The following is a 15557-nucleotide window of genomic DNA, read 5'->3' on the forward strand; positions in this document are numbered from 1 at the left end:
TTTTTGCGACATTTGAATTTTCATTTTTAGTTAATTCTATTCTTAACTTCATTAAAAAAATAAAAAAATTACAGAATGCACCCGTCACGGAAAGAAGATGTCATATTTCAAAAATCACGGAAATTGATCAAGTAATTTATTTTTAACTGCTTTCAGGACTGCCAGCAACCACTGTAAAAGAGTAATAAAAAATGCAAGAGAGCTATATGCCCAGTCTGATGTCTTCAAGTCCAACATAAACAAATTCCTGATAAACCGCCCCTTAAGTATGACACTTTATCAAATCTCCATTACTAACGATTACTACGATATTATCCCATTGATTACTGTGCAATAACTCTTATCCCCGAGTAGCTTCCGGGCCTTGATAAGTGGTGACTACCATGTAAAAAAAAAAAAAAAAAAAACCTAAGAAAATCAAATTAAGCAAAAATGGAATGTCTCGCGTTTCCATCTTGCAAAAGAAAAAAAAAGGGGGGCACTATAAGTTAACAATAATTCAAACGTGTGAGATAAGCCTTGTAATGCTACAGATTTCACGTTAATCGCTTAAAATTGTCTAAAAATGATTTTCTTTATAAAAATAAGGCCACTCTAGGATAACGGTTAATAAGCGTACCGTGGTCACAGAGACAATAGCACAGTAACTGTTAGTAACGAAAATTGTGTATAATTTGATTATTTAGATACTGGCTCAATAAGAATTTAATTACATTTGACTTGAAGACAACCATATTATAGCCAGCTGGAAAGGAAGTCCATGGAGCAGAGTTCCACAGGCGGACAGCTATAGGAAAAAAAGCTTTGTTCACAGAATTTGTGTTTATATTTAGGCACAGATATAAAGTGAAGGGCAATTGTTGATAGTGGTTGTAGCAAGACGAGTGTTTTTGTGCAAGTTTGGCAAGAGGGAAGCATAGATTGAAGCCCAGACGATCTTATTAATTAAACAAAACTTTTAAAACTATAAAAACAATATAGAAACTTTTTTTTTTAAATGTTTAATAACTTTTGGGGGACAGTTAACTTCTAATTGTTATTATTTACCCCCTACCCACAAACACATCAGAGATAAAATGCCACAAATGAATAATAGTGATTATAGTGATTAATTAATTTTCTTTTCACGGAGGACGAGATACGGTCGGGTTGGATGTTTCAGGAAGTTACAATATATTTTAAATTCCTTTATGAAATTAAAAAATAAAGGATTGAGGCTAATTTGTGGTTTGACCAGAAAGAATGTTAACAAAAAAAATTATTGTGGCTTCTTTTTCTTTCCTTTTTCTATTTTTTTTTTTTTTTCAAAAAGTTCGAGTTGTCTTATCTTCGACAGCCGAACGTGCCCGTGTGTCGAGCATTTTGATTGGCTACTCGACAAATGCTACGTCCAATCAAAATGTCGGACTTTGCCAGCAGTAAAGAACATGGCCGTCAGGTGTTATGGTTTTACCTACTACCAGAATGTTTTTGATGTTTTCAAGGTAAGTTTCGTGTCTGGTCATTCTGAATTGATCCCAGGACTTGCCGATATCTTCCTTGGCCTCTCTATGTTTTTATTGGGCTGAGTGGGAACAATCTTGTCGCTCAATTACGGTCGACTCTTTGAGAAAATCCTAGGTTTTCATTCTCTGCTACTACCACCGTCTCCATGTTATGAGTGCGTGCGTTCGATTCGCACACTATACACAAGCTGTGTAAGGAATAAGGAGTCTATAAAGTGGGGGATCAGTTTGTAATTAGTTGTCAATTGTGAATTGATCCCCCACTTTCAGACCTTGCTTTCTTTCACTTAATGGACAGTCCGATTCTTGGTTGTAATATTTAAAGCGTGTGGTTTCTTCATTCAATTTAATCACAAAACCCTTTTACGGTCGGTCTTCTTTTTTATCATGGTGTTTCTCGCGTAATCAGAGATTTCTTCTGGTTTATTTAAAGCAGACAATGGAGTTGATTTTTTTTTTTTATTATTATTTATTTCCTTTCTCCGCAAAACAAAAATAAAAGTATGTTACGAGCAACCAACTTAGTTTATTTTCTTCTGGCGTTTCTGCTTACTGATAAAAAAATAGCCTTTTTTACGGTCGAAAATTAATTGTGAAGTTTATTTCGGTATTTACGTCTTCTTCACCACGAAAAACAAAAAAGAAAACAAAAACAAATCATTTCCCGTTTTGTTGAAGATCAAGAGAGAATAAGTCGAAAATCACAGCACCTCCTTGTTGGTCCGAAAGTGGGGTGCTCTGTTTGTAATTTAAACCCTTATATAAACCAGTCCTCCATTTTATGGCCGCTTTCGTTCTAAAAGTCGGGGAACGATATACAATAGGTTTTGGTTTATTAATTAATCACCCACTTCTGGACCACTTTTTATTATTTTTTTTTATATCCTTAAACGATAGAAAGAAAAAATGTCTTGTTTATTTGTCGCAAAATATGGTAGCATTTTTTTTTTCTTTTTTTACGTGATTAAAAAAAATGCTTACTAAATTCGTTTTTCATCTTTTTTAGTTTAAATATTAAAACAAAGAAAATAAATAGGGTACTTATGCACTTATGTTACCGTGCTATTTTTAAAATCGTATTTTCGAGTTTTACGATATTTTTTTTTTTATTATTATTGAATTCGTAGGTGAAAGTACAGAATAGTTACCAAAACTCCTTCCCGTCTTCATGTTAAGAATAGCTTTCTAAATAACGTTATTTTAGCACAGCAACATAAGTGCATAATACATACCAACGTTAAAACCGAAAATTTTACAGTCACGTATGCTTTCTTCGATTTTAATTTATTAAACTATTTACGTGATTTCTTCATTTTTGCATCATTTGTGTACGTTTTAAGCGTCTCAAATTACCCTTTTCAAAAAGAACATCATTTGGTACTTCTGCAGTTTACTCACCGTGCTATTTTTTTGTTCGTTTGTTTAATTTTCAAGTTAAATTGAATTTAACGGTATCTTTTTATTAAATTGTTAGGTTAAAGTAAGAATAGTTAACAAAGACCCCCATCCCCATGTTAAGAATGGGTTTGTAGTAAATAATAACGTTATTTATCTCAGAAGAGTTCGTAAACTGCAAAAGTACCCGTCATCATAAATGATTATTAGATGTGTAGTTTTAAGTGTTAACATTTAGTTTAAATTTAAGATGGTTACTTATACAGTATGCACTTATTATTTCAGCACGGTAATATAAGTGACTTATATTACCGTGCTGAAATAATAACCTTATTTAGAAAGCCATTCTTAACATGGGGAGGGTGTTTTGTAAATATTCTGTACTTTCCCCTAACAATTTGATAAAAAGATATCATGAAACTTGAAAACACTATAAAAAGATAGCACGGTAACATAAATGCATAAATACCGTAAGATGTAGTAACAAGGTGAAAATATCCATAAAGAATTAATTTAACATCAATTCTTATTTTTATTATTATTTTGGTACTAGTGGACTTATTGATCCGTGCTGAAATAATAACGTTATTATTTAAAAAGACATTCTTAACATGGGGAGGGTGTTTTGTACTTATTCTATACTTTAACTTTAAAATTTGAATAAAAAAACATATAAAACTTTAATTAAACTTGAAAATACGATTTAAAAAATAGCGCGGATCAGTAAGTGCACTAGCACCATTATTTTATTTTACTTCTTTTAGAGAAAACTTAGTTTATATATATATATATATATATATATATATATATATATATATATATATATATATATATATATATATATTTACATGTTTTTAAATGTGAATACATCGTCCATTTCTTGCATCTGTAACTCGAGTTATTTTTGTCTAATATTAAAATTATCAAAACTATGTGCTAAAAGTTCCCTTAAACATAAACGGTCGATGTTAAATATTGGTACTCATGCAGAGAGTGATCTGACGGATCACTCTCTAGTACCAATATTTATCCGTACTGAAATAATAACGTTATTATTTAAAAAGCCATTCTTAACATGGGGAGGGAGGATGTTTTGTACCTATTCTGTACTTTAACCTTACAATTGAAAAAAAAAAAAAAAAAACGTAGCATAAAACTTTAATTAAACGTGGAAATACGATTTAAAAAAATAGCGCGGATCACTCTCTGCATTAGCACCTAAATATTTATAAATATATTTTACTTTCTTGCTATGCCTTAAATTCCAAGATAATTTTCAAACTACAAATCGAATAATCGTATGGAATAAACGTTTTAAAAAAAAGATGGGGATGCTCAAAACGAAAACGTAAACATATCCTAACTTTACATCCCCCCCCCCTGTGAACGATTTTTATATTTTTTGGTGGGGTTGTATTTATTTATTTAATAGGTTTGCAAATTGATACCGTTATTTGTTTTTCTGTTATGTTAGATATTAAAAAAGACAGCAAAAACTACTTCCATTGATAGTAATACTCCCTTTTAAATGATGAAATTTTTCTTTCAATTAGAGCAAGAGTCACCAAAGTAGTAGAACTGAGAACTGCTTTGTTCAAAGTCGCTAATATCAAGTTCTTTATCTTGATTGCACGCACTTAAAATAAGATTTAATAACTACACTTGCACTTATCTAGTCAGAAACTACATAGGATACGCACTTACGAACCTTACATAATCAGATCCAATGTGATCTCAACCTTGTTAAATGCGGTACTTACTTCACAAAATGCGTATCGTACTATTTGTTTTTATTTATTTTGTATTTTCTTTTTTTTTTTAGATAGTATTTTAAAGTTAAATTCAATCTTCACTAGTGTTGGGACGATTAATCGGGAATCGGACAAATCGGAACTTCTGAGGATATCGGAATCGGAAAAATTGTACCTATTTTCCGATGCCAAAAAACGATTCCCTTATCTTTTTTATTTGATTTTGTTTGACACAATTGCACTTAAGGGAACAGCGAGGATACTAAAAAGAGCTCTCGGTTGGTTTCAATAAAAAAGCGGGGCAATGTTGGCAGCTGGTTTGGCTGTCCTATACCCAGCATTACAATCTTCAAAGGAAGAAGAAAAAAAAAGTAGTAATAATGAAATAGTAAATATTTATTGATTTTAAACTGCCAGTTAAACAAAAATCTATAGATCACCCCCCCACACCCCGCAAGTGTGCTTTTACATTTGAGAAAATTTATACACCTTTAACATGTGTTTTTTTTTTTTTTTTTTACGGTAATTGTATCGGAATCGAGGAAAATATTGGAATCATTTCATCACCAATTTTTACAGTATCATTTGTCTATTATTGTTAGCCGAAAGTACACACATCCCACTCTCCCTATAGAGGTTTCTAAATAATGTTATTACTTTGGTCAGTATTTTGTACAGTATAATTAACAGAAAATACTGTAGCAATTCATTCCCTTACAGTCACCAGGGGATGTGGGGCAGGAGGTAAAATTCAGTAATTTTGTAGAATTGCTTACTTCCGTTTCCAATCCAACTTTATTATCTACTAGCATGGGTGCCCGGGTGTTTGGATGTGTATGCTGAGCAAAAAAAAAAAAAAAAAAAAAAAAGTCAATTTTTTAAACTTTGATCCCTATTATGACCCCCCTTAACATTTATTTTTTTTTGGGCTCAAATCAAGTTATTAAATTGGATCCATGTCCAAGGAACCTATATCTAAAATTTCAAGTGTTTGACCCAAAATTGTCGGAGGAGTTTGGTAGAGTTCTCAAAGGTCAAATCGTTGAACTTTAACCCCTTAATAGCCAAATTTCTGGCCGAAAACCGATCACATCGATTTTTCCAAATCTCAGTACCCTGTATATCAAATTTCGAGTCTGTAGACTAAAAATTGACAGAGTTATTGCGTAGGTAAATGGACACACAGACACGTTCACTTTTAAAGATATATAGATTAATAAATAAATTCATGTGACAACAGACCCTCCCCTCCCTTCTTCTCTATAAAATTATCGAAGTACGTATTTCAACGGTTTAGGGCACTCAAAATAAAAACAAAACACTCATCAATTAAAGACTGGAGTGATTTATATATTTGATAACATAAAATTACCAAAATCGTTTTTCTTTGTTATGATTGTTTAAAAAACAACACTGAAGATAGATTTTCTTTTCTTCTCTCCTATAATGGACCAATTGAGAAGTAGACGATTGAAAGGAAGTCGTTACACACTTTTTAACTTTTTTAATTATCCATGTGCCTCGGGCATCGGCCAGATTACCCTACTGGTTAAATAAGTGTCTCACGTTGAAAACAATTTTTGCAGATCACACACCTACTTCAGAAAAGAGGGTTAATAAATTACGACGATATCAAACTATTCTTCGTGCCGGTGTTTTTTCTTGACAATATGAAACTTTTTTATTTTTTTCCTATTTATTTTGGTACTTGTGCACTTTATGGGCTATCTTTTATTTATTAAATTGTGAGGGGGAAAGTACACAATAGTTAACAAATCATACCTTCCCTCCCCATGCTAGGAATGGATTTCTAAATAATAACGTTATTTTAGAACGATCTATAAAAGGCACAAGTACTCTTTTATATAAATCAAAGATGGCGTAAATATAAAACACAATTGCAATTATTCTCTTTTTTTTTTTTTTTTTTTTTTTTTCGGATTTAAGTAATCATGCCCAAATTCGTTTTTTTTTTTTCTCTCTTTTTTAAGGTTAATATGCTCTTATTTTTGTGAGTCGAGGCAGAAATTATTCAAAAATTAACATAATTATATTATTGTTTCTGCGCTACGAAACAGGTGCTGTCAAGAACTAAATATTTTAACATGCTGAAAGAAATAAACGATAAGATCAACAACACCTTGGAATATAAACTTTTTGTCATTATTTTCAGAAAGTTTAGATAAGTCATCGGTACCGTCGGTTTCAAACCTCATAATAGGGAATCGTTTTCGATCCCCATCGTCTGAAGATAGCTTGATATGGGGATCTAAAACGATTCCATAATATCGGGTTTGAAACCGACGATACCGATGGCTTATCTTATCTAAACTTTCTGAAAATAAAAATATAAATAAGACGCTTTTATTTTTGTGTTCTTTTTCCTTATAATAGAGCACTCTGCTGGAATAATTTTTCCAAAATTATCAACGTGGTGGTTGTAGATTCAATCCATGGCTAGGGAAAAGGTGCTAGTCTAGTCGCACTGATTCGTTGTGATACAACGAAACAGTACTGTATGTGGATGTAATATACTGAGTTCGTGTAATTCAGTAAATTTTCATATACCAATAGGTTTTAAGCCTTTTCCCGTTAGGGACCCCCCCCTGCCTTTTTTTCTTTCTATTAAAAAGATGCTACATTGCCTAAAGTGTGTTTATTCATAAAGTCTGAAGAAATGCTGGTTTTTGAAAATTTTCAAACGATATAACGCTTAAAATTGTCGAACTGGACATTGAAACAATTGTAACGTAAAATGAAATACACTTTTTGTTGCCATCAACACCTTGTCTTGAAGTCTGGATTTTGCACACACCGTGTATGTATGTATATATATATATATATAAACGCTTCGCTTATCTTCTTTTCGGAGAATTGAAATTGTTATTGCATATATTTATTTATTGTTTTTTTTTGGGGGGGGGGGGATAATTGACGTTTAATTCCGGAAATGATATTTCATATTAGCTCAGTATTTGTGGGAATAAAATCATTTCTAACCACCCGTGACAATAGCGGGATGAAAAAAGATGGGATGAAGAAAGTTCCCTTAGTTTTTTTTTTTTTCTGTTTATGCGGTTGTTAAGGAGTTCGATGCATTTCATAAATAACAAATCATCTATTAATAACATTCTGAGACTATTTCTCGCGTGTATCTGTGTTTCTCATGGCTTACACATTTAAAAAAAATTACTTCAATCGCTTTTATAAAAAAAAAAAAAAATGCAATACGTAAAAAGAAAAAAAAAAGAAAAAAAAGAAAAAAAAAGGGGCATTTTGTATTACAAAAAAATCAAATATATAACAAATAAATTTTACCACATTCAAGATCTTTTGTCTACCTGGGTAGTTTTTTTTTTTTTTTTTTTTTTTAACTTGTTTTAAAACGTTTATTTACTTAGAAACACAAGTAATTAAAACAAGAAAAAATGATTGTAACATGAGACGATCATCTGGCGCATCTAGGTAATCGCTCAAAAATCGAAAATTAAACAAAATATTGGTGGAAGAAACCCATTTAATGTCACGGTTTATTTAAAAGTGAATGATTGAATGAAATTATAATAATTACAAAATTAAATTCGCCACAATGCATTTTGGTTTAGTCGTAAACAGACTAGCTATTTTAATCTCTTAATATAGCTACAAAAAAAAAAAAATAGAATTAACTACTTGGTTCTGAATTTTTGAGATGAGGATTGATAATATTTATTATTGTTCGGCCTACTATTCTCATCTTGGGTGTTATTGGAAAAAAGAACATAAATATTCTTTTCACCAGTAAGGGTTATTGATGCACACCTGCAGAAGGTTCTACGTTCCATTGATTGAAACTGTGTAAGAATAACACCCCGAGATCAGTAATCCGAACAATTCAAATAATACTTCGTGACACTTCGACATATGAAAATAATTTGGAAGCAATTAAACCATCGAATAGAAGAAAGTCATTTGAACTGACTTTAAAAATTGTCAGTAAATCCTAATATATTCTGGTTGAAAGTTTTTAGATTCGAAAAAGTGGTCAAAAACAAATATATAACAAATAAATGTTATCAAAGGCAAGATAAGTTACTTTTCTACCTAACTAGATATGTTTTTAGGGGTTTGTATTACTATACACATATATTCGAAAAAGTGGTCAAAAATCAAATATATACCAAATAAATGTTATCAAAGGCAAGATAAGTTACTTTTCTACCTAACTAGATATGTTTTTAGGGGTTTGTATTACTATACACATATATTCGAAAAAGTGGTCAAAAATCAAATATATACCAAATAAATGTTATCAAAAGCAAGATAAGTTACTCTTCTATCTATCTGGAAAATTTTTTTTAGTGGTTTTACGCACTTTAAAACGTGTAATCGGTTCGAAAATTATACAATGTTAATCGATATATTTTTAAAAAGACAAATGGCGGTAAACTCTTAGTTGAACACGGTAAGTTTTGGAAAATGAGTTCAAACTAAAAAACTATACAAAATACTGTTAGAAACACGCTCAATATATGTTACCGTGGCATAGGCGAATATATATTTGGTGGGTTTCTAACAGTATTTTGTATAATTTTTTTGTTTGAACTCATTTTCCTAAACTTACCGTGTTCAACACTGAGTCGGTTGTCATTTGTTTTTTTATTTTTTCAAATACATTGGTAAACACTGAGTTTTTCGAGCTGATTAAACATGTTATATTAAATAAAAAAACACTAAAAAATTATTCAGTTAGGTAGAAAAGTAACTTATCTTGCCTTTGATAACATTTATTTGTTATATATTTGTTTTTTGTGGTACAAGCCTCAATAATTTTCTGAGGGCATGAAATTAGCCAATAAAGCAAAAAGGGCGAACAAATAAATGTTATCAAAGTCAAGATAAGTTACTCTTCTACCTACTTTGATAAGTTTTGTTGCATTTTAACCGAGAAAGCTAACATGCTTGCCAGTCGGTTTGCCTCAAACTCCACATTGGACCCAACAAACCATTCCTCCCTGACTTTCCTTTGCGGACAGATGCCACACTAGATGATCTGAAAATCACCCCTTCTCAGGTGCATGGTATCATAAAAAACCTAAACACCTCGAAAGTATGTGGACCCAATCTCATCCCGGCTGTACTATAAAAAAATGCTCTGTTGAGGTTGCTTCAGTTCTCTCCAAACTTTACAACAAATGCCTTAACGAATCTTGCTTTCCTGACTGCTGGAAGACTGTTTCTGTGGTACCAGTTTTCAAGAATTCTGGCGAAAGAACTGACCCATTAAATTATCGCCCCATTAGCCTCCTCCCGCTTTTCACCAAAATATTTTAGTCCATAATTAATCAAGCTCTAGTTCATCACCTTACAGCTGCTAAACTTCTGACTGACCATCAATATGGATTTTTGCAAGCCCATTCCACAGCAAATATCCTAACTGTAATCTCTGAAAGTATATACCATTCACTGGACAAAGCGGGAGACGGTAGAGCAGTAGCCCTCGATGTATCTAAGGCTTTTGACAGGGTATGGCACGATGGCCTTCTAAGGAAAATCAGATCATATGGTATCACTGGAAGAATACATAACGTAATTAAATTCTTAAGTAAGAGAAGAATCCAGGTTGTTCTCGACGGTCGTACATCTAAACAATATGATATAAATGCAGGAATACCTCACGGGTCTATCCTGGAACCTTTATTATTCCTAATATTCATAAATGACCTGCCTGATTAAATTGTCTCTGAAATGGGTGTATTTGCTGATGACACCATACTCTATAACAGTCACGAGGGGAAAACAAATGAACACATATCTAAGGAAATGGCAGAAACACTACAGGATGACCTCCAATCTGTAGTGGAGTGGGGACAAAAATGATTGATCACATTCTATGCAGCCAAGACTGAGCTTGTTTCCTTCAATAATTACAAGAAACCTTCTCTACCACCAATAGCAATGGCCAAGGACACATTACCTGAAGGTACTTTCTTTAAACTCCTCGGCCTAACGTTCACAGGGAACATGAGATGAAACAAATATATAGAGAGCATTGCCAAGGCTGCTGCAAAGGAGATGGGCTCTCTCTACTGTGCTAGAAAGCTACTTATGCCTGAAATTATCCTGTACCTCTAAAAGACCACCATTTTCCCATATATGGAGTACTGTTGTCACATTTGCGCTGGTCCATCTGCTAGTAGTTTCTCACTTCTGGACAGGGTTCAAAAGAAAGTTGCTAATCTGATCGATCCTGAACTGTCATCTAAGCTTCAACCTCTGTCCCATCGATGAAATGCTGTATCCCTCTGCCTGTTTTACAAGTATTTTAATGGTGAATGCTCCGAGGAACTACAAGCACTTGTACCTCCTCGATGTAAATACCCCTGACAAACCCGACAAGCAGCTAAATTCCACCCCTGCACAGTAGAGATCCCCAGGAGTAAGAAAGCCTTCTACTCCAATAGTTTCTTCCCCAGAACTGCTAGACTTTGGAACTCCCTTCCGGGATTCTGCTTTCCCAACTGTACTGACATGCAGAAGTTCAAGTGTAATATGAACAGACATCTTGCTGTTTATCCCCCTTCATAATTGTCCCTGCAATTTATGTCCCCGATAGTAGCCCCCTACTTCAAAGTGACACTGTGTCTTGTTTGGGGTAGAAATTAAAAAAAAAAAAAAATAAATTGTTTATTTACTTTGAAACAAAGATGATGATAAGTTTGTGGACTTGGACTGAAAAAAAAATAAAAAAATCGGCGATTTTGTTATAGCCATTTGAACATTAAAAAAATACAAATTGAACAAAATACTGGTAAAAACCTATCCAATAAATGTTACCAATCGCTCAAAAATATAATGTTCTTGCACTGCATTTTGTTTAATTTTCGATTTTTGAGCGATTATCGAGTATCCAAATAGCTATAACAAAATCGCCATTTTTTGTTTTAATTCAAAAGATTTGACACTGCTTTCGATTCAAAGTAAATAAACGCTTTAAAATACGTTAAAATATTGAAAAAAATATCCATGTGTCTTTGCTAACATTTATTTGTTGTATATTTATTTTTTCACCCTTTTTGTTTAACTGTATGGACTTATAATATTAGGTTCGTTGCGCGAATTAAACTACTATATCGCAAATTGAAATTTAAAATTCCTTTAAAAAAAATAATGATGATGCTAAACGACGGACCTGAAGAAGCTTGCCCCGCCCTTTCCTTTCTATTTATTTTATCTTTTTTTTTTTTTCCAAATTTTCAGCGGATTATCGAATGGACACCAGATTATCACAAAACAAGCAAATAAATAAATAAAAAAAGATCAATATTTAAATATTTGTAGAGAATGCTTAGCTTTTAATGTAACGTTCTAGTAAATCGATCACCCAATTTAGAACCATTCGACGTTTTTAGGCTAAATTTCGCGAAATTAGCCTTTATTAAACAGTTTAGCCTTTTTTGTTTGAATTTCGCTTTTTAAAATAATCGAAAAAAAAAGGCTAAATTGATTAAAAAAGGACTAAATTTGCTAAATTTTGTTTAAAAACATCGAGTGATACTAAAGTGGGTTATCGATTTATAAAAACGTTGAATTAGAATCTGAGCATCCCTACAAATATTTAAATATTGACCTAAAAATTTTTTTGGTTTGTTTTTTGACAATCTAGTAGACCAGTGTCCATTCGATAATAATCTGCTGAAAAAAATTATAAAAAGACGAAAAAAAAAAAAAAATAGAGGGTGGGAGGGCTGGGAGGCATCTCCTTTAGATTCGCCCAAAAAGCAAAACAAAAACAAAAAAAACATTTCCTTCAGCCTGGAATTGAAGTGTAGTATCTGTCTGTACTCAGCAGGCAATTTTTATTATTTATTTTTTTGTCCCAATCTAGAGTGCTTCTTTTTGAGCACAGAATGTTCCTTGCAGTAAAATCCGATCTGGTGTTTAGTCTAACTGATGGGGAGGCAAGTAAAATAGGCACTCTCTCCTTTTAGAAGTGGGCACGTGTTTACTGTTCATTGCATGGTGCGTGGTGTGGTGCGGTGCGCCCTCATTCTTGAGTGATTGTATTTTTTTACTCATCCAGGGTCTCCTTTTTTCTGGAGGTTGGGTTTGAATTTTCTCCACATTAGAAACCAACCTTGAGTCTAACTCTGCCCTCGTGGGGAAGCAAGTAAATAGGGACACTATCCGGAAATACTTATTTTCTGTTTGATGGGGATGGCAGGTTTATTGTGTATCCCTTGATGTGTCTCCATTTGCGAGGAAGTGATGATACCTATTATTTTTATTCCTACCCAGAGTACTCTCTTTTTTTGGGGGGGGGGGGCAGTTTTTTCCTCACATTAAAAATCGTCCATGAATCTGACTATGCTCTTGTGGAGTAGCAAGTGAATGGAGACTCTTTATTAGCTGAAATTGGTTGTTAATGGAAGAGGGCAGTTTCACGTTTTATTACGTTGATTTTACAGATATAAAAATGCAATGTTTTTGGGTGATTTTCAAGAAGAGCTAACAAAATAAAAAAAAAGGGTGAAATAAATACATAACAAATAAACGTTACCAAACGCAAGCTAGTCACCTACTGGATAAGTTTTTTTGTGTTTTAACTTATTTTAAAGTGTGTGTGTGTGTGTGTGTGTGTGTGTGTGTTTACTTAAAAATAAAGGTAGAACGAAAGCAAAATGGTGATCACATTCGAGCCATAGTTGGACCTCGATAATCGAAAATTAAACAAAATACTGATAGAAACACATCGAATAAATGTCAACGATTATGCAAAATTGTAATGCTCTTCAATTATTTTATTTAATTTTCGATTTTTGAGCGATTACAAAGGCTCGAATCTTGCTCGAATGACACCACTATTTTATTTTCGCTCTAACTTGACATGCTTTATACTACCTTTCTTTTTAAGTAAAAATCACCTTAAAACAGAAAAACTTGCCCATGTAAGTAAAAGAGTAATTAGCTTGCCTTTGGTAACATTTATTTGTGTATTTTTACGCCCCTTTTTTGCTTTGACCGTTTTGAAAAATCACCAATTGTTCCTATTTCGACTAACAATAATCCCAGCTTGTTAACTCTTATCCTCGAGTTTTTTTTTGTTATTTTTTTTTATTTATTTTTTTTTTTATAAATCTTGAGTGGTGATACATTAGTAAAGGCAAAAATATTGATTTACAACGTTTTTTTTTTTTTTTTTTTTTTTTTTTTTTGTGTGATTTCGTCGTTTGTAAACTAGCCTCCACCGTGCTAGAAAATAACTCGCACCTGATAGTATTCCATATCTCTACAATGTCACCATTCGTCCCTGCATGGAGTATTGTTGCCTCTGGGTTGGGGCACCAACTAGTCTTTCTTTTAGACAGGGTCTAAAAAAGAAGCCTCAAACCTACTACATTCAACACTGTCTACCAAGCTCCAACTCCTATCCTATTGCTGCAATTTTCCCCGTGCTTATTTTACAAGTACTTCAACTGAATGTATTCAGACGATCTTGCTGTACTTGTTCCCCCTTTAACGTAAATACCCCCTGTCTGATCACCCCCCCCTTCTTTATTTCAGAGGTTCCCAGATGTCGTTAAGTTTTCTACTCTAATAACATTTCTCAAACCACATGTCTTTGAAATCTCCCTCTGCTTCCTTTATCAACATGTGAACAAACATCTTGCTGCACAACTCCCTACTTAGGATGCCCTTTATAAATCTGAACCCTAATTCACAGTAGCCTCTTACGCGTCTCAGTGGCAATGTGCCATGTTTGGGAGTAAATTAAAGTGATATATACATATATAATCTTTTTCATGTTTTCCTTTTAGTTTAATTTATTATTGAAACATATAGTCACTAATTGCAGCATCCAGATTCATATTATATTTTTGCAGTATGTGTGTGTATAATATACTAGGTAGCCGCCCGGTCGTAAAATATGTATAAATATATCTTAATTTATGCAGATTTCGTATTATTACAGAGTTAATTCTCTATTGATTATTATATTGTACCTAATATACAAGGTGCCTTCAATAAGTTTCCAAACTTTCTTTTTTCGTATGGGCACATTTATTAGTAGTACATGCATGAAACTCTAGTCCCCTTTGTAGTAATTTGATGCCTATCTTTATCAAATAGTCTGTGACAAGGATGGCATTGTAGATTGGTGCATTTGCACAAATCTTCTGCATCTTCAGTTTTTTTTTTTTTTTACACAGTGATCACCACTTATCAAGGCCCGGAAGCCACTCAGGGATAAGGGTTATTGCAAGTACATTACGTTAGTGAGGAGATTTGCTGAAATGTTTACTTAAGGGGGCGGTTCATTAGGAATTTGTTAACATTGGATTTGAAGACATCCAAGTTGTAGTCCGGAGGGAAGCAGGCAGACGGAACAGAGTTCCACAGGCGTGCAGTTTTTTTTTTTTTTACACAGTTCCGTGTGAATAATTGTGTGTGCAGTTTTAACACTGACATCAAACTGCAGTTATTGTTTCTATAGACACGCGACGGTCCTTATCTATGAAATTCTTTATTTGGCCGATCAACTCTAGTGTTCTGTTTTCCTTACTCCTTTCATACCTCTCATCATCCCTCACAGACTCTCTGCCTTCTTCGAATCTCTTATGCTACTCAAAAACTGATGCTCGATTCATGCAAGGTGGGCCAGCAGTCTGAAGCATTCTATATGGAGACATGTGCATACGTGTATTATGTTTTGTTTTCTAAACGGTTCACTTCTTGTAAGTTAAGAAAAAAAAAATACTCGAGCTAAGATCGAAACCAAAGCCTAAAAACAGTGAGCCTAGTACAATAACCATTAGACCGGTTTGTCACGATCTTTAAAAGGTGTTTTCAAACCTCATAAAATAATTGACAAACATAAAAATCCGACATCCCCCACGTACCAATTTTTCAATTTTCTACTATTTTT

At 33.1% G+C, this 15557-nt stretch overlaps 1 protein-coding gene across 1 annotated transcript in view; it reads left to right on the top strand.

The window, feature by feature from the left end:
• Positions 1 to 1402: 1402 nt before the first annotated feature.
• LOC145245873 (polycomb group RING finger protein 3-like) overlaps positions 1403 to 15557 on the top strand; it is a 189199-nt gene continuing 175044 nt past the window's right edge. The window contains exon 1 of the mRNA XM_080107588.1: positions 1403 to 1484. The gene's annotated coding sequence lies outside the window, so the exon portion shown is untranslated. The remainder of the gene's footprint in view (positions 1485 to 15557) is intronic.

This window comes from Euprymna scolopes, chromosome 23 (genome assembly GCF_053919585.1).
Source record: "Euprymna scolopes isolate OS-2025 chromosome 23, ASM5391958v1, whole genome shotgun sequence".
In the NCBI taxonomy this organism is placed as follows: Eukaryota; Metazoa; Mollusca; class Cephalopoda; order Sepiida; family Sepiolidae; genus Euprymna; species Euprymna scolopes.